Raw genomic sequence first — 23,567 nt, 5'->3', positions numbered from 1 at the left:
AGTGGATTACCAATGATAACAGGCATTGTTAAACTGAGTCGACAATAGAAAATGAGGTCCATTGAAAGAATGATACTTTAAATCAGAGTATCTTAAAAATCTTGTAATGAAATATATGTGCTTTGCAAAAATGTCTCTGACCAAAGCAGTCTAACTTAGAATGTTTTGAAAATGAAATGCTTTTACATCTCAGTCATTATAAGGAGAAATGTGCCTATTCAGTAAGTAAAATTAAACTCTCTAAAAAAATCTCTAAAGTGGTAGGTTTGACTTTCTAATTTGAAAAGAAGATATGTAGACAATTTGTCCATTATATCAGCAAACATTTATCACTACTTACAGTATAAATTCCCTTTATGAAATTGACATGTGCATATTACATAAAATCATGAAAAATACAATTTAGGCATCAGAAAGAGAATGTTCAAGAAAAGCAGCATAAGAACCTAAATATGAATTTTAAACATCTCAATTTTGACAATCAAATGTAAATTTGCACTTATGCAGCTAAGATTTTATTCAGATTTCTAAATATGTGGCATCCAAATGTCTCTTTCCCATTTAAAATTCTTACAAAATACATATTCTTGATCTACAATTATTTTTATTCACTTTTGACTTCTACTCTCGAATTTGGCAGCACAAAAGTCATGAAAATTATTTCAGCAAGAACTGTCATGCAGAATCTCAAACAAATTTCAATTTTACCATAACATATCACTTAAATAAAGACTTAGTTTTAATTCTGTATTGGTCGTTTATATTCTAATAGGATCACGTTTAACTTAAAGTTGCTACACAGACAATGAAACACTGTCTATAGATAATGTGAGCATTTTACTGCATTGATTTACTTTTTAGTTATTATTTTGAAGACTAAATGGTTTATGACTAAAATAAGCCAAACCAGACAAACTACGATGTAGCTTTTCTTTTCATCATAAACTGAAGCAAACAGAAAGTTAACACGTTATTTTATTTAATATTGATTTTTAAAGATACTATTTTGTATTTTGAAAGATTTGAAACATATTGCTACATAACAGTTTAGGTTTGGTTTCTTAAAGAAATATAAAAATATTTGTATATTTTATATTAATATTTTATATTATTTTGAATATGATGCTTTGAATTCCAGTGCCTATCCAGTTAGGTTTCTTTAAATTTCCTACTCTAAAGTATGAATCTTTTATTCTTCAACATATGATTTTAATTCTTTTGTTTGTTTGTTTACTATAGGATGCTCACTAGAGAGAGTCAAAGAGAGAGAGAGGAAAAGTGAGAAATCACTTCCCAGGGGGTATGGCCTACTGCATGTCCTTCTCTTTCATTCTCCTCAGAATTTTGGCATGCATGGTATGGTATGTCCTGTATGTTTTCTTAAGCTGCTGGGTTCAGGACTTGAAATCTAATGCCTTAACCTCCATGCTGCCTGCTGGCCCCATGAGTTTTCTTCTTCCTTGCTTATGATTCACTAGTTTAAGCATTAGAAATGAATGTATCACGTTACTTCAATATCTGTCTTTCCAGGGGCTGCAAAATGCATAAAATCAAAGAATATCCTGATTCAACATAGTAAAAAGAGTCTGGGTTCCAGTGCTAGGTGACCTGGTTTGCAATCTAGCTATATCATTTGTTAGACATGGAAACTTAGATTATTTAACCTCCAGTGTCTCAATTCCTTATGTGAAAAGCAAAGGTATAGTACATCTTCTCCAAAGAGTTGTGAGAATTTAATGAATATATTAAGTGCTTAGAAAAGTGCCCAACATAATGTAAGAACTATATAAATGTTAGCTATTACTGCAGTTTTAACTCAATTCCCAGTGCCTAACAGTGCATTTTGCAAATAAAAAACAGTAAACATTTGTTATGAGTGAATGAATGAATAAATGAATTAGTATCTACTCAGAGCCAACAATACTATTATGTATCAGTGATGTTGCCTTGCCGAGGGACTGAAGAGGAAAAGATTTAGTCTAGCAGGTGAAGCAGACACATGAATAGACGGTTGCAGAAATAAACACATACATACATACACACATACAAACAGAACTTCTATAAAGGCTACATGATAACACTTCAGAGGGGATGTCACATTTAAATATCTATAGATGGGGGGGAAGGTCTCTGGAAAAATACCAGCTAGAAACTAGGGTTTCTTTCCAATATTCATCTGATTCTTTGTCAGACGAATATTGGAAAAATAAACCTAGTTTCTAGCTGATATTTTACTACTTTCTCTTTGGAAATTTGTCCACATCAGTAGATTTACTGGTGTTTAGCTCTTTGTTTTAAACGTTCTGACTATCCTACTTCATTGGGGGAGTGTAAGCATTAATAAGAAGAAATACTTGTGGAAAGTCAATGTGGATTACGAAGCATTATGTAAGCATAAGATTCCTTTTTTTTTATTTTTATTTTTTTGCTGGTATAAATTTCCATACTGCTAGAAAGGTGCTCGCTGCACTTTCTTTTCAACTTCTGTTTTAAAAGCACTGTGAATATGGTAATAGCAAAGTTTGATCTTTTCAGTTTGCTTCGTAATTTTGTCTCTTAGCTTCTTTCATTCTTCAACTTCTTTTACATTTATCTTTATTAGACTTCTAAATCAAACAAATTATACAAGCAAATACCTTTGCATTTCAATATCAAAAAGAAGGAAGGAACTCTCAGGTCCTATAAAGGTAGTTACGAAGCAGACTCTTTTTCAGATGTGTTAACAGTCTGTAATTCTTTTTATGATTTACATAAAAAAAGGCTTTTGAGTATAGGATTATTCTATACAAATCTGTAGGAATATGTTTTGGGGAGATATTTTCTAGACAGTAAATAGTTGTATAGGTGAAAAAAAAAGATCATTTCAAGGCTCCAAATTCTCAGATAATCCAAAGACTTCTACTGTATTGATGTAGTATAGTAGCTCATTTGCTTCATAACTGAACGGTTTTACATGACTGTAATTAAAAATAATTTTACAATTTCCAAAGCATTTTTTTTTTAGTATCAAGTATTTAGGAATATATTTGAGGTATATGGATGCAAGCCGAGTCTAGCAATGAGAAAATCAGCAAATAACTTGCCTACAGGTAATTTTACTCCCTTACAGCGAGCTCGGCACTGAAGTGTAATTAGCTATTTGCTCTCATTTTTTTTTTTTTTGCTTCTTTGTTTGTTTAATCACTTCCTTAGGTGAGTTCTTATCCTTGCTGTGATAAATCATTATTTATTTTGAATTACCATTATATGATCTAAAGTTTACCTTAACATTTTAAGAGTATCTTAGAATAAACCAATATTTAGTTCCCTATATTTCCTACAAATATTCTGTTCATTACTCTTCTATATAGTCCGACATTAAGCTTCACTTAATAGTTTCTCTAAATCACAGCACTTTGGACAGAAAATACTTTAAACTTACAAACTGCTGTATATTTGGGGACTTGAAAAAGTTCATGGAAAATGGAACTAAAGTACGAGTGTATTTTGGTACAAAAAATCGAAATTCATAGATAGTTTTTTATATGCATGTTTTCCATACAGTTTTAATGACTGCCCATATTTATACTTTGATTCAAATCAAACAGATTTCCAGATGCTGGGCTGGCATATAAGCAGCTTAAAAGTTGGCACTCTGGCTCATTAAAAAAACATGTTAAGAGCCGAACAAATCAACACCACTTCTTAGATCAAACAGGTAAGTGTGGTTACAGGGCAAAACAATGTTCCCAAAACTGGAAAGAAAGGTGAATATAGAGAATTACAACCTACCCGAACGGAAATCAACTAGCAGAAATCTTTGCTGGAATCAGTGCCAGGGTAGGGAAACCCAAGACGTAATTGAAGGATTGCCCAGTGTGGACATGTTTGGGAATTAAAAAATTCAAGGGGACTTAGCACAAGGATGTGACCACATTTTTGTGAGCTTCATCTCCAGGAACTCAACCAGGTATTCACAGAGAATATTCAGCAATATTCCTTTATGTTCTTATCAGAGGTAAGATTCTAGTAGACATTTTACTACATTCTTTTTAAAAATTGGTCATTGTGAGAAGGTTTATTAGTATTTGGTTCTTTGTTTAAAAATTTTTAACTATCCCGGGCCAGCCAGGTGGCATGGTGATTAAGGCAGCTGGTTCCCACATGGCCAACTGTGTGATTTGAGTCCAGGACTCAGTGGCTTGGAAAACATACCAGGCATACCCAAAATCCCAAGAGGAGAATGGAGAAAAAGGAATTGTGGCATGGCCATCTTCCTTGGGGGATGATTTGTCACTTTCTCTCTCTCTCTCTCTCTCTCTCTGTCTCCCTCTGGTGAGCACACACCCTATAGCAAACTAAAGAAAAAAAAATAATGCTGAGAGAAATGTTATTAAATATCTAAATGAAAATCGAAATCTTCCAAATGAAAAGCCAAGATTGTCAGAGTGGACTAACAAAAGACCCAACTACATATTGTCTAAAAGAAGTCCATTTTAAGTATAAAGACATATTCAGATTAATAGGTAGATCTGGGGTAGAGGTCCCAATATTTGCATGTCTGATAAGTTCCCAAGCAGTACTGATGAAGGACCATTGCTTTATGTAAAAATGTCTCATTCATAGCCCTTGCTAAAGAAACAATACTAAGTGGTCACATTTTCTATATGTATGAAACCATCCTGCCATCCTAGCATGAAAGTTAGGGGAAGGAAACTGACCAACTCATAGGCCGTACGAAGACTTTTGAAACCACAAAGTTGGTAATGGCACATTTCCATTACAGGATTTCTGTAAATTCATCAACCCTATATTTCCTTTATTAAATACTTTTTTGCTTGAAATACAAAAAGAAAAAAATAAAGCGAATATTGGATTGTTGGGAAAGGCATGATGCATCTTTGCATAGAAAAATATGTCATGACTTTCCACATGATCTAATAAGTGGAAAAAGAAATATGAGGCTCTCACTAATTTAAAAAAGCAGGAATAGCTACATTAATTTCAGACAGACCAGACTTAAGAACAAAGAAACTTATCAAGGATAAAGAAAAGCATTATATATTGGTAGACTGGTCTGTTCTCTAAGATTTAACAATTCTTAATGTATGTTCCTTACAACAATGTCAAAATACATGAGGTAAAAACAAATAGAACTGCAATGAGAAACAGGTGAGTCCACAATTAAAGTCAGAGAATTGAATATTCCTACGTCATAAATGGACAGATTAATTTGGCAGAAAATTAGTTAGGAGATAGCTGAACTAGAAAGTACCATCAGTCAACTAGATATAATTAACACCCATTGACTACTTCATGGAACCGAAGAATAAATATTCTTCTCAAATTCATAGGATACTTTCACAACGTCAACACATTGTAAGCCGTAAAACACACCCTTAACATATTTAGAATAAATATCACACAATATCTGCTGTCAGACAACAATGAAATTAAAGTATAAATCAGTAACAGACAGCTAGAAAATCCCAGACGACTGGATATTAAAATAACATTGTTCGGGACCAGGGGTTGGCATAATGGTTATGTCACTGGACTCCCATGTAGTCAACCACTGTTTGAGTCCCAGACCCAGTGGCTTAATCTCAGTCCAGGCGCGAGTGTGTGCATGCCCAAGATCCCGAGAGGAGAATGGTGGAGAAGGGATTCTGGCGTGGCCATCCTCCCTGGGGGGTGATTTCTTGTTTTCTGTCTCTCTGTCTCTCTGTCTCTCTCTGTTTTTCTGGCAAGCACATGCTCTCTATAGCATAAACCTCTACAAAGAAAGAAAAAAGTGAATTGTTCTAAATAGCATATGAGTCAAAGAAGTCATCTAAAAAAAAAAATGAAATGTACCTAAATAAAATAAAATAATAGTATAACTGATAGAAATCTATGCAATGTAGTAAAAGCAGTAATTAGAGGGAAATTTTTAGTATTAATGAATATATTTGAAAACTAAAATTATCTGAAATTAATACTCTAAGCTTCCACCTTAGGAAACTGGAAAAAGAAAATCACATTAAAACCAAAGTAAGCAAGAAAAAAAGAAATAATATATATTAGAGCAGATATCAATAATTCTGAAAACAGGAAATAGAGAAAATGCACAAAACCAAAAACTTTTTAAGAAAGATTGATAAGATGTATAAAAATCTAGCCAGGTTAGGAAAAAGGGAAATATGTCATAAATTATCAATATCACAAGTGAAATAGGAGATAGCACTACAGACACCATGAATATTCAAATGATAAGTATTGTGAGCCACTCTATACCTACAGATCTGATAACACAGATAAAATGGATCAATTCATTGGGAGACACAATCTGATAAAACACGCATGAGAAGTAATAGGCAATTTGAATAAGCTAGTATCTATAAAAGAAATGAAATCAATGACAAAAACCCTTCTGGAATAACAAGCACAAGTTCCAAATGGGTTTGTTGGTGAATTCTACCAAACATTTAAGGACAGAATTATGCTAGTTATCTACAGTCCCTTCTAGAAAACAGAAGCAGAGGGTATACTTGTCAATTGATATGAGGCCAGCATTATCTTTTTACCAGGACAAGTCAAAGGCATTACAGATAAAACTGTAGACTAATACTACTCATGAACATGAATACAAAAATCTTCAAAATATATCGGGACCAGCAGTTAGCATAATGGCTATGTCGCTGGATTCCCATATAGTCGACTGTGGTTCGAGTCCCAGACCCGGTGGCTTAAACTCACACTGGGCGCCAGTGCGTGTGTGCCCAAGATCCCAAGAGGAGAATGGAGAAGAAGGGATTGTGGTGTGGCCATCATCTCTGGGGGGGTGATTTCTTGCTTTCTGTCTCTCTATCTCTCTCTATCTGGAGAGCACATGCGCTCTGAAGCAAAAACCTCTCCAAAAAAAATCTTCAAAATATATTACCACATTGAATCCAAGAATTTTTTTTTTTAACAGATTATGCATTTCAACTAACTGGGGTTTGTCATGATATGGAAACATACTCCTGTTTTTAAAATAATGATTTATTTAATTGTATTTATTTATTATTGTTAACATTTTCAGTTCACCAGAAAGAGACACAAAGAGAGAAAGGGAAAGTGAGAAAAAAAGCTGCCAGATCCGGTACTCAAACCGTGGTTGGTCATGTGGGAGTCCAACTCCTTAACCACCATACTACCTGCTGGCCCTGGAATGACACTTCTACCTCAAGATAGAAACCATGAAGTTAGCATCATACTTAATGGTGAAAAATTAGAAGTCCTCAGGCCAGCAGGTGGTATAGTGGTTTGGCGCTTCAAACTCATGCTGGGCTCCTGTGCACGTGTGCCCCAAACCCCAGGAGAATGAAGTACAAAGGATTGTGGTGTGACCATCTCCCCCCCACCCCCCGCCCAGGTGGTGATTTCTCACTTTCCCTCTTCCTGGCTCTCTGTCTCTCTCTCTCTCTTTTTTTTTTTTTCTCTATTTTTATTTCTTTTAGTTCTTTTTAATTTATTTATTTTTTGACAGGTTTTTGGTATAGGGTGCATGTGCTCGCCAGAAAGACAGAGAGAGACAGAGAGACAGAAAGCAATAAATCACTCCCCAAGGGGGATGGCTACACCACAATCCCTTCTCTTCCACTCTCCTCTTGGGATCTTGGGCACGCATGCACATGTGCCCGGCATGAGTCTAAGCCACCAGGTCCGGGACTCGAACTGCGGTTGACTACATGGGAGTCCAACGACATAGCCATGACCAATGCATATACCCTATAGCCATAAACCTAAAAAAGAAAAGAAAAAAAAAAAGAAAAAAATTGGAAGCCTTCCTTTTAAAATCAGAAATGAGGCAAACAAAATTCCTCTCTCGTTACTCCTTTTCAACATCCTATTGAAAGTCCTTGCTAATGAAATGAGACACAAAAATGATATAAAATGTATAGTAGAGAAAAGCAAACAAACAAAAATAACTCTTCCTTCTTTGATGACATGAATTGATAAAAAAAAAAAAATCCCAATATGACTAAGTGTTTCTCAAAACTCTGTTGGAGCTAAGATACATATACAAAAGAATTATTTCCTATATAAAAGCAATGAAGAACGGATTATAAAATTAAAAACACAATAATAGTTACATTAATACACCCCAAGATAAAATAGGTATAAATCTGCCCAAATATGGTTAAGAGAGCCAAATATCATGTGGCTACTATGGTTCAAATCATGCCCCAGTGGCTTGAAAAAAGATGCTGGCACATGTGTATGTATGCCCCAAATCTAGGCATGACGAAGAAATGGAGAAGGGACTGCAGTGAAATCACGCTTTTCTCCTGCCAGTGCACTGGCCTTCTAACAATTATTTAAAAATTTCTCTGTATATTGACTTTTTTTTAAAATCATAGAGTGAGTTTGCCTAAATTCTCCTGCATTTCATTGAGTTTCATGAAAATCACTATTATGATTTCTATATCCATTATTTTCTGGATTTCTTTTTCTTTGCAGTCTGCTGCAAGAGGAATATTGGGTTTCTCTGAGGGAGACATCTTTCCTTGTTTCTTTTATGATGTTCACATCCTGTGTTTCTCTCTCGGCGTCTGGTAGAACAATTGTCTCTTCCTATTTTACTAAGTTTCTTTCTTGGGGAATGAATTTCTTTTCCCCCCTGAAAGTGTGTCATAATGTCCTGTGGGTATGGTGTTTTGATTCTGGTTTTGAGTGGGCGAGGTCATGTATTCTCTGTATGATTCCTTTGACAATAACAAACTTGCAGCAGTGTCTGCGAGGGCCTTAGCAGACTTGCTGAGTGAGAAGCCTCTAGGTGGGGGGAGGGGCTGCGGGCCCACAGCCCCTAGGGGATGCACATGGGCAGAGCTGGTGAAGACCACCCACAACCCCTAGTGAGTGTGTGCAAGTTCTAGTGGCCCTGAGAGGGTGGAAAAACTTTCCCCCATATTGGCAGAGGCTGGCGGCATCTGCCCATACTCCTTAGTGAGGAGAGCTCATGAGTCCTGACCATATTTCTGAGTCCAGCTGGAGTGGCAGTGCTTCAGCCATTTGTGTGGTAGTCACGGGATGTCTGCAGCACCTTAAGAATGTAGAGATATAGGCCCTATTGGTCCTCTGGGTGGAGTTCAGTCATCAGAGTCTCTCTCTCTCTTTTTTTTTTTTTTTTTTTTTTGTGAAGTTTTGACAGAGACAGAAAGAGAGAAAGTGAGAAATCACCCCCCAGGGGGGATGGCCACGCCACAATCCCTTCTGCTCCATTCTCCTCTTGGAATCTTGGGCACGCACGCACATGTGCCCGGTGTGACATTAAGCCACCGGGTTCAGGACTCGAACCGCGGTCGACTACATGGGAGTCCAGTGACATAGCCATTACACCAACTACTGTCTCCAGTCCTGGTAGACTCTTAATCAGGGGCTTTGCTTCCTACTCTATGCTGTTATCCTGAGTCTTTGTGCTTCAAAAAGCTTCAGGTGTTAACCTCCTAATTTCCAGTCCTCTCTTCAGTCACTTACTTTGAAGTCCATGTAATTATTTATCACTATGTTCCTTCTTTATGGAGGAGATGAGTGCTGGGACACTCTAGTCAGCCATCTTGGCTCCTCCCTCCAGAGAAACAACATTAAAAAAAAATGTATCCCCTCACATTACAGTACCCAAGCAAATGTTCATTATTTTCAAAGTGATCGTTATTACATAATAGCAATAACGGTAATTAAGATTGATGTTTAAAATGTGTATTTTTCACAAGACTTTTAAAACAGATAGAAGTTAGACTGTTTGCTGCTTTAGACTTTAATTGTGCTTTTGTTCCTGATGACCATACAATGAGTAGAAATGTACATTTTATTCTTTTAATCATTATGATTTCTACACATAACTTTTCTTGGAAACGTTTTGTAGCGACTTGAAGCAACATTTATTAAGCTGTATTTGAAGGAAGTTTTCTTGCTTCACAGATCTTAGAAAATTGCCTATTTGCTGTTTTTAAATGTTAAGTTTACTTCACAAAGGTATCAATTTGTCCTGACAACACTTTCCATTTTCCATGTATCGAATGTGTGCTCATGGGGTAAATAATCCTCCGCTTTCTCCCATTAGACAATTCAGCAAAGTGACTGAATTCTAAGAGGTACTGTCACTTGTCTGGATGGGGAGGGGGAAGATGGGCAGAAAGAACACAACATGAATTTAATCAAAAGCTCAGGTAACCACATTCGCTTTTGGAAGGGCACTGTGAAAAACTTCTTTCTTTGACACTCTCTGGATATTTTTTTTTGTTTTTTTTTTTTTTAGTAAAAAAAAAAAATACCACATGAAAAATGGGAAGTCTTCCCTCAATACAACCCCAGCCATTAAGCGATGTAGATAGCACCCCCAACTTCAAGAACAAAGTGCATACAAGTATATTTGAACCTGGGGTAAATATATGTTATTGTGCACACTGCCAAAACTCAGAGATAAATTGGCACGAGGGTGTGCAAGTTGTACCTTTTCACATCTACATGTTCTTGGTAGTTAATTGCATTTTAAGAAGGTTTTATTATCTCTGGTTGTCAGTTCTTCATATGAAAAGATGTATGATCAGTTACTCATTGTGTTGATACTGATTTTAAAGCCCAGACTAGAGGCCTAAACTGAGGGTAAGAAGGATAAACTGGAAGACTCAATCCCCCCTTATTTTATATATGCTATTTTAAATTAAGATACATAGATTGAAAACTGACACTATTCCTATAGACTTAGCAATGCAGAGGTCATGACCTCTAAAAGACATAAAATAATAGAGTGGTTAAAATGAAATCTTAAAGGAATGCATACAGAATATAGTTGGAAAATAATAAAACGAAGACACTATATACAGATGTTCCAAAGAGCCATGTTATGAAGAGCAGAGACAAAGAAATTACTTAAGTGCTGGAGAAAGAAATGGATTAAATTTCAAAATCATAGTTCAACCTCGCTACATCATCTATTTTATAATACCTTCTGTTTTTACAAAAATCTTCCTGAAAATATAAGAAAAGGATGGCACTGACTTAGAGTACAGAAAAATAGAAATTTACCATTTTTAAAATAATTATTGAGGCTTTTTTGCTTTTTGAAAGTTTTTTTTAATATCGAAGTAATCCATATAATTAAAAAATAAGATGATTGTTTTTTTTCTTTTTTGCTATAGGGTGTGTGTGCTCGCCAGAAAGACAGAGAGATAGAAAGTGAGAAATCAACCCCCAGGGGGAAGGCCACACCGCAATCCCTTCTCCTTCATTCTCCTCTTGGGATCTCAGGCACGTACACACACACACTCGGCATGAGTTTAAGCCATTGGGTTTGGGACTTGAACTGCGGTTGACTACATGGGAGTCCAGCGATAGAGCCATTACGCCAACTACTGGTCTCAGATGTTGATTGTTTCTAATACAACTAAATATGTCATTACCACATGACTATATATTACATTTCTAGGCATTTATCCAGAGAAATGGAAACTTATATTCACTTTTTCATACCATAGCAGTGTATTTATTAGTCAAAATCTAGAAACAACCCAAATGTCCTTCAATGGGTTAACGAACAATGCTACATCTACATCAGAAAATAATACTCAGCAAGAAGAAATGAATGACCTACTGATGTATCCAACAACTTGGATCAATCTTCAGGGAATTATGTTGAGTAAAAAAATGCAATTTCCCAAGACTACACAGAGTATAGTACTATATATACATACATATATTCTTGAAATGAGAGTTTAGAAATGGAGAACAGACTAATAGGTGACTGATATTAAGGGTGGGATGAGGGTGCTGAAAGAACAGTAAATGGGGAAATAGGAGAGGTCATTGTGGTGATGGAACTGATCCTATCTCGACTGTATCAGTATCAATGACAACCATATATTCTATTTCAGTTTTCTGAGAAGTTACTACTGAGACAACTAGATAAAGGCCGCACTTGACTTTGCTGTGATATTTCTTATAACTGCGTGTGACTTTATAGTTATCTCCAAAACAAAAGAAAAACTTGGTATGTTGGTTACGAAAGTTGGAGAGATCAATTCTCTTTGTAATTATCCCTCAATCACGAGTCACGCAGTTTTGGAGGCAAATGCTATCATTCTTTCGCTTTTTCTTACACATTAACACACATCTACGGATCTTTCTTAATACATCAGTTTTAACCATTATCAATTGCCTTTCTTTTGGGACAGATAGTGAATCTTTCTCTTTTAAAACTCTATTTACTTTTCTGTCCAATTCTCTAAATATAGATGTAACAAAACTTGCAGTAAAATATTTAGAATTTACCACTTTATGTGTGTATAAATAGTGTTCATAGAAGAGCCAATTAGAATTATGACCTTATTGTACAGGTTTTGTTTATCCTGAAGCTAATAACTGCCTTTTGTGTTCAACTGTATAATTTTCTAAATGTACATCTACATATATATTTTTAATCGCCAGAGGATATACGCACTTACCAGAGAAGGACAGGGAGAGAAAGACAAAGAGAGAGAAAGCGAAAGCACCCCTCAGTGAGGTGTGGTCACACTGCAATCCCTTCCCCTCTGTTTCTCCATTCTGTTGCGACTTGAGGGATGAACATACACGTATACCACCTGGCATGTTTTTCAAGCTGCTTGGGCCAGAATTCAAGGCATAGTTGGCTGTGTGGGATCTAGCGCCCTTAACCACTAGGCTATGGGACAGCCCAACATGTTTATGTTTAAATGCGTCATCAAATTGTGATGAGTTGTTTTTATAGTATTTTATTACGTCAAGTACTCTTTTAACTCTTTTTGTTTTCTCAAGATCTCATTCCTGGGGCCAGCAGGTGTTGCAGTGGTTAAGGAGCTGGACTCCCACATGGCTGACCATGGTGAGAGTCCTGGACCTCGTGGCTTGCCTTCTCACTTTCCCTTTCTCTCTCTGGTCAAATTAAATAATAATAATAATAAATTAAATTAAATAAATAATCTTTTTTTGGAGAGGTTTTTTCACTATAGGGCGCGTGCGCTCGCCAGATAGAGAGAGACATAGAGACAGAAAGCGAGAAATCATCCCCCAGGGGGGATGGTCACGCCACAATCCCTTCTCCTACGTGGGAGTCCAGTGACATAGCCATTACGTTAACTGCTGGTTCCCTTGGATAGATTTTCTTAGTCCGTTATTTATTCTCTTCAATTTTTATTTCTTAGTCTTTTGGTTCTATTTTCTGTGACACTTGTCAATTTTAGCTTAAGGAATTTCCAGTGATTTTTTTTTATAGTTCTTATTCTATGACTGCTCATTTCCTTCAGTCTGCTGTTCCTATTTCATGGATGTAATATTTTGATCTGTTTACATTTTGTTTGCATCATTTATTTTGTTATTACACAATTCAATGTGAATGCTTATTTTAAAACAATTTATGATTGTAAAAAATAGTTATTTTCCAACTCAACAATAATAAATAAGCCCAAAAAGCATTTAAAAAAAATATGATCTACGGGACCAGAAAGTAGGTGACCTTATGTTTAAGGTACTGGATTCCCACATGGCCAACCACTCATGATTTAAGTCCCAGACTCAGTGGCTTGAAAACCACTTCAGGGGCATGCACGTCCATGCCCAAAATCCTGAGAAGAGAATGGAGGAGAAGGGATTGTGGCATGACCATTCCCACAAGTGGGTATTTTCTCATTTTCCTTCTTATTGCCTCTGGTGAACACATGGGCCTATGGCAAACCTCCCCCTTCCCCCCCAAAAAAAACAACTAATATAAAATATAGATACTGATGAGCTTTTCTTTAACAAGCATCTTTGTCATATCTTGTCATTACCAAAGCAGCTCAAAGAGGAACTAAGTGTGTTTCGTGGCTTCAGATTTAACATTGCCAAAGTTCATAAATTTGTATTCCATAGAAAAACCTATCAGCAGATAAAACTTCCCTTTTCGTCATCTCTCCTCCTCTTTCTCTGTCTCTCTGTGCTCTTATTTTATTTTTTTAAATTCATTTATTTGGAGGGAGACAGAAAAAAAGAGACAGGGAAAAAAAGCAAGGTCTTGACACCATAGTCTACTCCCAGCTTCAGCTAGCCCCAAATTATGCAAATTATGAGTACTCAGCCATGTGGGAGTCCAGTGCCTTAACCAACACGCCGCCTGCCAGCCCTTAGCTGAGTATCCTGTAGATTAAATTACAACATACGGTAAGACGGATATAAACACCAAAGACACTCTATGAAGCCATAACGAGTAAGTTATGGCCTGAAGACTACACACTGCCTACCACATTCTAATTTCAAGATTAGAGAAGAAAACTGTGCATCTATACTACGGTTTTTCAACTATGCTTGCATACTAATATTTTAGTGACCGTAAAGGAGTGCCTAATTGCTCATTAGCATTTTTTAAAATTTCATGAAACGTATATAAGTTGTAAAAATATACCATTTTATGTAGGGTCCAATAAATCTATTTTTATTTTCAATGAAAAAAAAAAGACTGCTAAATATTTTATACTTCTGAACATTTCTCAGGTGGAAGACATTGCTCATTAATGTTTTTTTTTTTAAAAAAAGAAACCAATGATTAGAGACTCTTAGATAATACTGAGGCAAATAGTTTGACATACTCATTTTCATCTAGTTACTGACAGTTCATGGTACAACTACTTTGTGCAGATAAGTGTAAATCAGTTTATTAAACTTTTGCTTTTTCTTCTTTTTTAAAAAATTTTGCCAGAAGACACATATGCTTTGCCAGAGAGAGAGAGAAAAAGACAGAAAGAATGAGGAAGCATCCCTCATGGGGACTGTTCACATCATAATCCTTTCTCCTTCCTTGGGATTTTGGGCAAGCATGCATACATGCCTGGTGTATGTTTCAAGCCACTGGGTCCTGGAGTTGAACTGCACATGCAGCAGGCCATGTGAGATCCAGCTGCCTTAACCACCACACCACTGGGTGACCCAAGTTAGCATACAGATGTATATATATATTTTTTTTTAGGAGAGGTTTTTGGTATAGGGCACGTGCGCTTGCCAGACAGAGAGAGACAGAGAAATAGAAAGCGAGAAATCACCTCCTAGGGGGGACAGAGAGACAGAAAGCGAGAAATCACCCCCCAGGGGGGATGGCCACGTCATAATCCCTTCTTCTCCACTCTGCTCTCAGGATCTTGGGCATGTACTCACATGCACCAGGCGTGAGTTTAAGCCACTGGGGTCTGGGACTCAAACAGTGGTCGACTACATGGGAGTCCAGCAACATAACCATTATGCCATCTGCTGCTCCCTACTTAGCATTTTGTAATTTGCTTTCAGTGACTACTACAAAATATATTAAACTGAATGAAAGAATGCATTTCTGGAAGAATAATATTTTCAACTCAAGTGATCTGACACTAGTTCTAACCTCACAATGGTTAATTTAAAAACTATGCTACATGTATCATAATTAGCCAGCAATTAACTCAACATGAAATGAGTCAGTTTTAAAGAAAAAAAGTAAAAGAAAAGCAAATATTTTCTTTTTGTGATATGATAACAGGACTGAATATTTGTGCCAAAGCCAATAAAATTGCACACAAACATAAAGTAAATTTTATGTAAATTATAAATCAATAATCTTTACTTTAAAAGCAAAATGAAATGAAAACATTTTAAAATAATTTCTCAAGGCAGAGAAAGATGTTTAAAAAAAGAACGAAAAAGCAAGACTATTCTTGGATGTTTTCATGTATAGATGGAAGAAAAAAACCTCTCAGATTGCTCATTATATTCACAACAAATTACCCATAGTAGCGCATCTGAGGGTGTTTTCTATTGACTTACGGTAGAGCAAATTTTCTGGTGTTGGAGAACACACTGTTAAACTAAAGTATGTTTTAAACATTAATAAATAAATGAATAAATAGCAAATCATAGAAGCTACTTTGAAGTTTTAAATAGGCCTTCCTGTTTGTAATAGTTGAGTTCCTAAATAGATTTGTTAAAAATCAAACTTTGGTTTATTAAATAACACATTATCATTTCTAACCTTAATCTTCATTTCTAATAGCATTTTATAGGAAATAGCTGGTAAGTCTTAAATAGCTGTCTTGTAGCTATTTTTTTTTGAATGAATGACTTAGAAATAAACATCTCAGCATGCTAACAAATTGGACAATTAAAAAGCAGAATGCTAAAATGAGGCATTTTGTAAACTGAAGCATCTCTCTGTAGCAAGAATAATGACCCTTACCTGTATCCACTGCTTGTTTTATTTGCATAGTGTAGAGTCCGCTTATGTAAGATTTCAAGAATATTTGGAACTGATACAGGGTGAGCTATGGTGTCATTTAGAATTAGATCAACCACTGCACATAGCAAATGACAATATAAGGTATGATGGATATCACCTGTCAAGTTCTGTCATTGAATGGAACCTCGTTCAGAACTATAAACAAAAATCTTTGCTTAGTGTGTTGTTAACACTTTTTTTGTGTGTTGAGAGAGATTTTTGCTATAGTGTACATGCGTTCACCAGAGAGACAGAAAGGGAGAAATCAACCCCCCAGGGAGGATGGCTATACAGCAATCCCTTCTCCATTGTCCTCTAAGGATTTAGGGGCATGCATGCACAAGCACCCAGCGTGAGTTTTAAGCTTTTAAGCTGCCAGGTCCAGGACGTGAACCGAGGTTGACTATATGGGAGTTCAACGATGTAACCATTACAGCATCTGCTGGACCCCAAAACACTTTTTTAAATCCTTCTGCTTCTTAGATTGTCTTTTATTACTTTAGTATTCTCATCTTTTGTAAATAATAAACCACATTATCAAAATGGCTCTGGTGTTTAATTGCTGTAAGAATGCAAACCATAGGACCGAGCAGATGGTGTAGCACTAGAGTCCCACATGGCTGGCTGCAGTACGAGTCCCACACTTGGTAGCTTGAAAATCACACCAGCGTGTGTGTGTGTGTGTGTGTGTGTGTGTGTATGTGTGTGCCCAAAATCTCAAGAGAAGATTGGAGAGGAAGGGATTGCAGTATGGCCATTCCCCTGGGGGGTGATTTCTTACTTTCCCTCTCACTGTCTCTGTCTATCTCTCTCCAGTGAGCACACATGCCCTAACACAACAAAAATCTCTTAAAACAAAAAAGTCGACTCTCATGACCAGGTTAATTTATTATGAAGGAATAATTGAAATTAGAAAAGGTAAAACCATACGTTGAACTTCTCCTCTGTTATTGCTTCCTTCAGAATTGCAATGAGAGGATATTCTGCTGTGTGGAAGTTCGCTGAGATGATATACAATAGAATTTGGCTGTACAGATGTTTGCATGACTTCCTTAAACTAGTTGTAATTGTTTAATGAATTAATTGGAATAAAGAGATTTGGGGAAGGGTTAAAAAACAGGAAGCAAAACTATTTTGTTGGCTAGCAGGTGGCATGGAGTTTAAGGTGCTGGATCACACATGGCCAGCTTCACGGTTCAAGTCCCGGACATGGTGGTTTGAAAATCACACAGGGAGTGTGTACATGCATTCTGAAAATCCCCAGAGGAGAATGGAGGAGAAGAGATCGCTGCATGATGATCCCCCCTGGTGATGATTTCTCACTTTCACTCTCTCTCTCTCTCTGGAGAGTACATGCACCCTACAGCAAAAACTAAAGCAAGCAAGCAAACAAATCAACAATAAATGATTCTTTTAAGGGCCCGCTTACAGTCTACTGATTAAGGGAACCAGATACCATATGGCCAACCACAATGTGAATTCCAATCCCACAGGTTTGAGGAACATGCTGAGCCTCTGTGGCCCAAATCCTGACAGGATGGAGAAATAGAGAAGGGATTATGACAAGATCACACCCCACAGTGGGGTATATTCTCTCGCTATATCCCTGTCTTTCTCTGATGAGTGCATGCACCCTTTGGCAACTGAAAAAAAAAAAAAAAAGAAAAGAAAAAACATATTATTCCTTTAAATATATATTGAAATTCAGAATATAGTTTCTTTATTTTTATCCAAGTTTCCTCTACTCTACAATGCCCAGAAAATCTCTCCTGGTTGGGACTCTAATCATAAGCTTTTTCTAGCAATTTGCCCACATAGTAAGAAATCTATCAGCATAATTAGAATGGACGGACATCCTTGCTAATGAATGGTACAGCCTAACTAGACTTGGTTAATCCTTTTCCCTTCTCCTTCATTAAAGCCTCCATGAAGGTTTTTATTATCTTTGCTTTTAACGATTTTTAATAAAGTGGGTGATCACATTAGAAAGGTATTTTTGACTTTAAAAAATATTTTTGCATTCTTATTTTTTCTGTTGTGTGTATTTTTAGATGTGCGATATTAAGATCAAAATCTGTTATGATTCTTGGGACCAGCAGTTAGCATAATGGCTATGTCGCTGGACTCCCACATAGTCAATTGTGGTTCGATTCCCGGACTCGGTGGCTTAAACTCACGCCGGGCACGTGTGCGTGAGTGCCCAAGATCCCGAGAGGAGAATGGAGGAGAAAGGATTGTGGGGTGGCCATCCCCCCTGGGGGGTGATTTCTCACTTTCTGTCTCTCTGTCTCTGTCTGTCTGTCTGGCAAGTGCACGCGCCCTATAGCAAAAACTTCTCAAAAAAAAAAATCTGTTATGGCTCTTTAAAAAGCTATAACTCACTTAACACCAATAAGTCAAGTATTAATCATCAGCCAAATGATAAACAGCCAAACTCTCATATTCAGATTGCTTTCTGGTTACTGTAGAAACACTATTTTGAAGTGCTTATATATTTGTTGGCTTGCAGTTGAAGTTCTATGCTTGTTGTTTGGTTTTATTTCTTAATGTTCTTTTAGTGTGAGAATATCTATAAATTTCCTCATAATTTAATACAATAGATATATGCTGTAGAAGGAAAGAAACTATGAGGCTCGTAATTTCCCAAGTCTTCATGTATTTAGATCCCAGAACTCCAAGAAATATATTAGAGATTTGTTCATTGGAAGTGGGAAAATTTTTCTAAATCTTTCCTGCTCTTTTGCACATTTAAGTGCTCATTTTTATGTTTTCTGACAAAAGGGGATATTGTATTATCTTCTATACTGAAAGCTATCCATTGCACCAGATGTTAGTTAACATTTTAAAAATAGTTGTGTTAACTGAATTATAATTAAAAAAAATATTATACCTAAATCTTCTGGTTTAATGATACTCCCAAACCTAGACTTGCAGTGTGTTCTTGATTAGTCCAGCAGAACGAAAGTCATGAAACCATCTGCTTTGGTGTGATCATTTCAATTTCTGGGTGATATTTTTACAATGTTATTTTAGTTATTCTTCCATGAGAGATGGCAAGAGAGAGAGAGAGAGAGAGAGAGAGGAGAGGTACTCCCAACATCTTCATCAACCAACAATCCTACACCAGCCTCAGTCAGCCAGGGTTATGGGCACAAGTGCATGTACCAGTGTGCACAAGGAGACCTTGGGACATGAACCCAGGAACTTCCCATATGGTCTCAGCATCATGGAACTTAGAGTTACTGCTGTGCCACTGTGACTGGTCCTATTTCTCGGTAACCTATGTCAAAAGAGGATAGAACATTGCCTTTGTATAAGCTGCTATAACCATTGATGGCAAAGGAATCCATTTATTTTATATGTCAATTTGGCCGTATCATGGTGCCCAGATATTTGGTAAAGTATTATTCTCTATTTTTCTTTGATTTTTTTTGAATGGGATTAACATTTAAATGGACAGATTTTAAGTAAAGCAGGTTGCCCTCTATAATATGGGTAGGCATCATCTAATTAGGTGAAGGCCTTAAAAAAATCATACACTGATCTCCTTTAAGTAAGAAGAAATTCTGTCAGATGATATAGCCTTCAAACTTCAACTGCAACTTTCTCAAGGCTCCAGCCTGCTAACCTCCACCTTGTCTTTGGACTTGCTAACCTCTGCAGTCCATAGTAAATATGTATATATATACATAATAATAATACAGCCTCCAGACTCCAGGATATAATATATGTGTGTATTTTTATAGACTAATGCAAGCCTGTGGATATATCTATATACCCTGTATGTGTACATATATCTATGTATTGGGTCATCAGAAAAGTCACGATGCAATTGTGCATAGAAAAATAGAAAAATATGCCATAACTTTTCCAATGACCAAATGCATACACAGCACATAATGCTGAGACCAGATGATAATTTTTTTAATTCTGTACAATGCTTAAAATATTCATTCCCTCATAATATACATTTTATACAAACTTTGTATAGCACTCATTCATTTACATATAGATTACATTCCCAATTACTGCTGTTCTAAAGATTTCAATAAGCAAGTGTATGTCTTAATGAATCATATAAACTGTTAAGATCCTAGAAAGAGGTTTGTTCAATTTTCTCTGATGGATGACACTCCTTTGTGGTGATACATATCATTATAACTGGTGTCTTAAGAACTATTCCTTTGGGACCAGCAGTTTACGTAGTGGCTATGTTGCTGGACTCCCATGTAGTTGACCACAGTTCGAGTCCCAGACCTGGTGGCTTAAACTCATGTCGGGCGCAAGTGCGCGCATGGCCAAGATCCCGAGAGGCGAATAGAGGAGAAGGGATTGAGGCAAGGCCATCCCCCATTGGGGGTGATTTCTCGCTTTCTGTCTCTCTGTCTCTCTCTGTCTTCCTGGTGAGAGCACGTGCCCTATACCAAAAAGAAAAACCTCTCAAAAAAAAAAAAGAAAAAAAGAACTATTCCTTTAAGGGCCAGTCCCTAGCCTAGTGATTAAGGAAGCCAGATGTATATAAGCGTGTGACTTACGATGAATGGGCACAGCCACACACACACTCACACACACACACATCTTATTGGTTTTGTTTCTCTGGAGAACGCTGACTAACACAGAACCCAATAGGGACTATGGAGCAAAGAAGTACTATGCCTTACTCAAACATGTGTCCATTAGTGAATGTTTTTGAAACCAATTTAAGTTAGATAAAATGATTGCCTTCAATCTAATTGTTGTTATGAGATGCAATATCATCATGATTTATCGGGTTGTCAGAAACGTCATGATGCATTTTTGCAGAAAAAATGCATTATGACGTTTCTAACAACCCAATAGTTCCGAGTAAGCATACAAATACTCTGAATACACACAAAAGTTTTCAGTTTTATAGTCTTTTGGGATTTAGATGAAACTATATATATATAGTTCAAGTATATATATATATATTGATACCAATAATATTTCTAAATTGTGGAGTCCAAAACTCCAAATTTTAAAAAAATTAACAGCACAGATTCTTGGCCTTTATTTCTTTTGCTTAAATAAATTCTTTGAGTGGACAGGAAGTTTAAAAAAATAATCAAAAGAGAAAATGAATACCTTACACAATATTGAAGAGACCATTTTTTTCCCCAGTGTAACTTGTGATTTATAATATGTCCACCCAGAAAAAAACTTTTAATTATAATTCAGCAAAGTAATACAGTCAGATTTTGCCATATTTTTATAACTCCTTTAAATATCTTATGGCAATATATAGTTTATGAAAAATGTATAACATTGTCTATATTTTTCCTTTGGTTTTGGAATAATGTAGATTGTCAAAACTCTTTAGTCATAACAAATTTATATTTTACTAAATAATAATCATGTTTTTAATGTTAATAGTCTAATTTTGATACTAGTTATTTCTGTTACTATATTTGTTCCGAAACTAAAAGAAACAGATGTCTTAACACACACACACACACACACACACACACACACAAATTGAACAACTGAATCAAAACTTCAAATTCTTATCATGTCAACTATTTAAAATAGATGAGGAAAATAGTCAGGGTTTACTTATACAAAAAACAAACAAACAAACAAACAAAACCAAGCAGCCAAAGGGCAAAATGGGAAAAGAAATCTACAGGTGGGAAAAGAAAATCTACAGAAGGGAAAAGAATTCAAATGTCAAGTAAACCTTTAAATACATCTTCAACTCCCATGTTGGAAGCCATTGGTTTTCAAAGCCAAAACTATAATTTGATGAGATTAAAGTATTTACATACTTCAGCAATTCCTTTCTTATATGTTTAGCAATAAACAGAAAAATATAACTATAGTAATGTCTTTTTAATGAAAACTTATGAATCATATTTTATACTATTTCCACCTATTGTGATACACGATGATATATCCTATAAGATGATGCAGTCTTCCTTGAGACAGAGATATTGTAAGTGAGGGTTTGGTGCACATAGTTATTGGCTTAGACTAAAACATGATTCTTTAAGAATTATTATTGTAGAGCGAACAGGTGGTGTGGTGGTTAAGGTGAGACTCCCACGTGGCTGATCACAGTTCGAGTCCCAAAAATTGCAATTGTAAAATGAGACCTAATTGTTCAGAGTTGACTCTAGGAAAGAAAAATGTTAAAAAATAGCAAAGCGGGCCAGCTGGTGGTGTGGTGGATGAAGCAGTTGGATCTCACATGGTTGACTGTGCAACTGGAGTCCTGGACCTGGTGACTTGAAGAGCACACTGGGTGTATGTGTGTGGATCCCCTAAATCCCAAGAGTAAAACGGAAGAGAAAGTATTGTTGCATGGCCATCTCCCTGGGGGGTGCTTTCTCACTTCCTTTCTTCCTCTCTCCCTCTTTCTCTCTCTGTCTCTCTCTAGGCAGTACACAAATCCTATAGCAAAATTTTAAGAAAAAAATTTAAACAGTGTAGCTGAGAGATTCCTCAGATGTCACTTCTCTACACACTTTTTTTTCCCTCCATATAATAACATGGAGGAATAAAAAGAAGCATCTAGAACAATACCAGAGCTAGAAATAAAATAAAATTCATCCAATTTTCATTCCTGTTTTTTTATTCTAAGTTAGGATATGGGTATTTGTTTTTGAAGTACCTGTACCTGTTTCTCTGGTACCTTTCTTCCCTCTCTCATGAACAACTTATCTTTAGACATCTCAGGGACTCTCATACAAATTATACTACTGTAGTTGTAGCTGTTTGAGTTTGGAATATTTGTTTTTGGGGCCATCAGATGGCGTAGCAGTTACATTGCTGGACTCCCACATGACTGACCATGGTTCAAGTCCTGGACCCAGTGGTTTAAAAAATCACCCCAGATGCATGTGCGTGCCCAAGATCCTGGGAGGAGAATGGAGGAAAAGGGATTGTGTGTGGCCATCCCCCCTGCTGGGTGATTTCTGCCTCTCTGTCTCTTTGTCTTTCTGGCAAGCACACATGCTCTATAGCAAAAACCCCTTGCCACACTACTCAATCATTATTGACCCTAATTCTTAAATAGATAACATCAAAAAAGCAAATAACAGGACCAATAGATGGCACAATGATTAGGTCGCTGAATTCCCACATGGCTGACTACAGTTCAAGTTACAGACCCAGTGGCTTCAAAATCATGCCGAGTGCATGTGTGTGCATACCTAAAATCCTGAGAGTAGAATGGAGAAGAGATTGCGGTGTGGTCATCCCCCTGGGAGGTGATTTCTCACTTTCTCTCTGTCTCCCTCTGTCTCTGGCAAGTGCACACACCCCATAGCAAAAATCTCTCAAAAAAAAAATGCAGAAAAATGAAATGTACAGAAAAATT

The sequence above is a fragment of the Tupaia chinensis genome, unplaced genomic scaffold, assembly GCF_000334495.1.
Source record: "Tupaia chinensis unplaced genomic scaffold, TupChi_1.0 Scaffold000005_2, whole genome shotgun sequence".
In the NCBI taxonomy this organism is placed as follows: Eukaryota; Metazoa; Chordata; class Mammalia; order Scandentia; family Tupaiidae; genus Tupaia; species Tupaia belangeri.
This window is presented reverse-complemented; position numbering follows the sequence as displayed.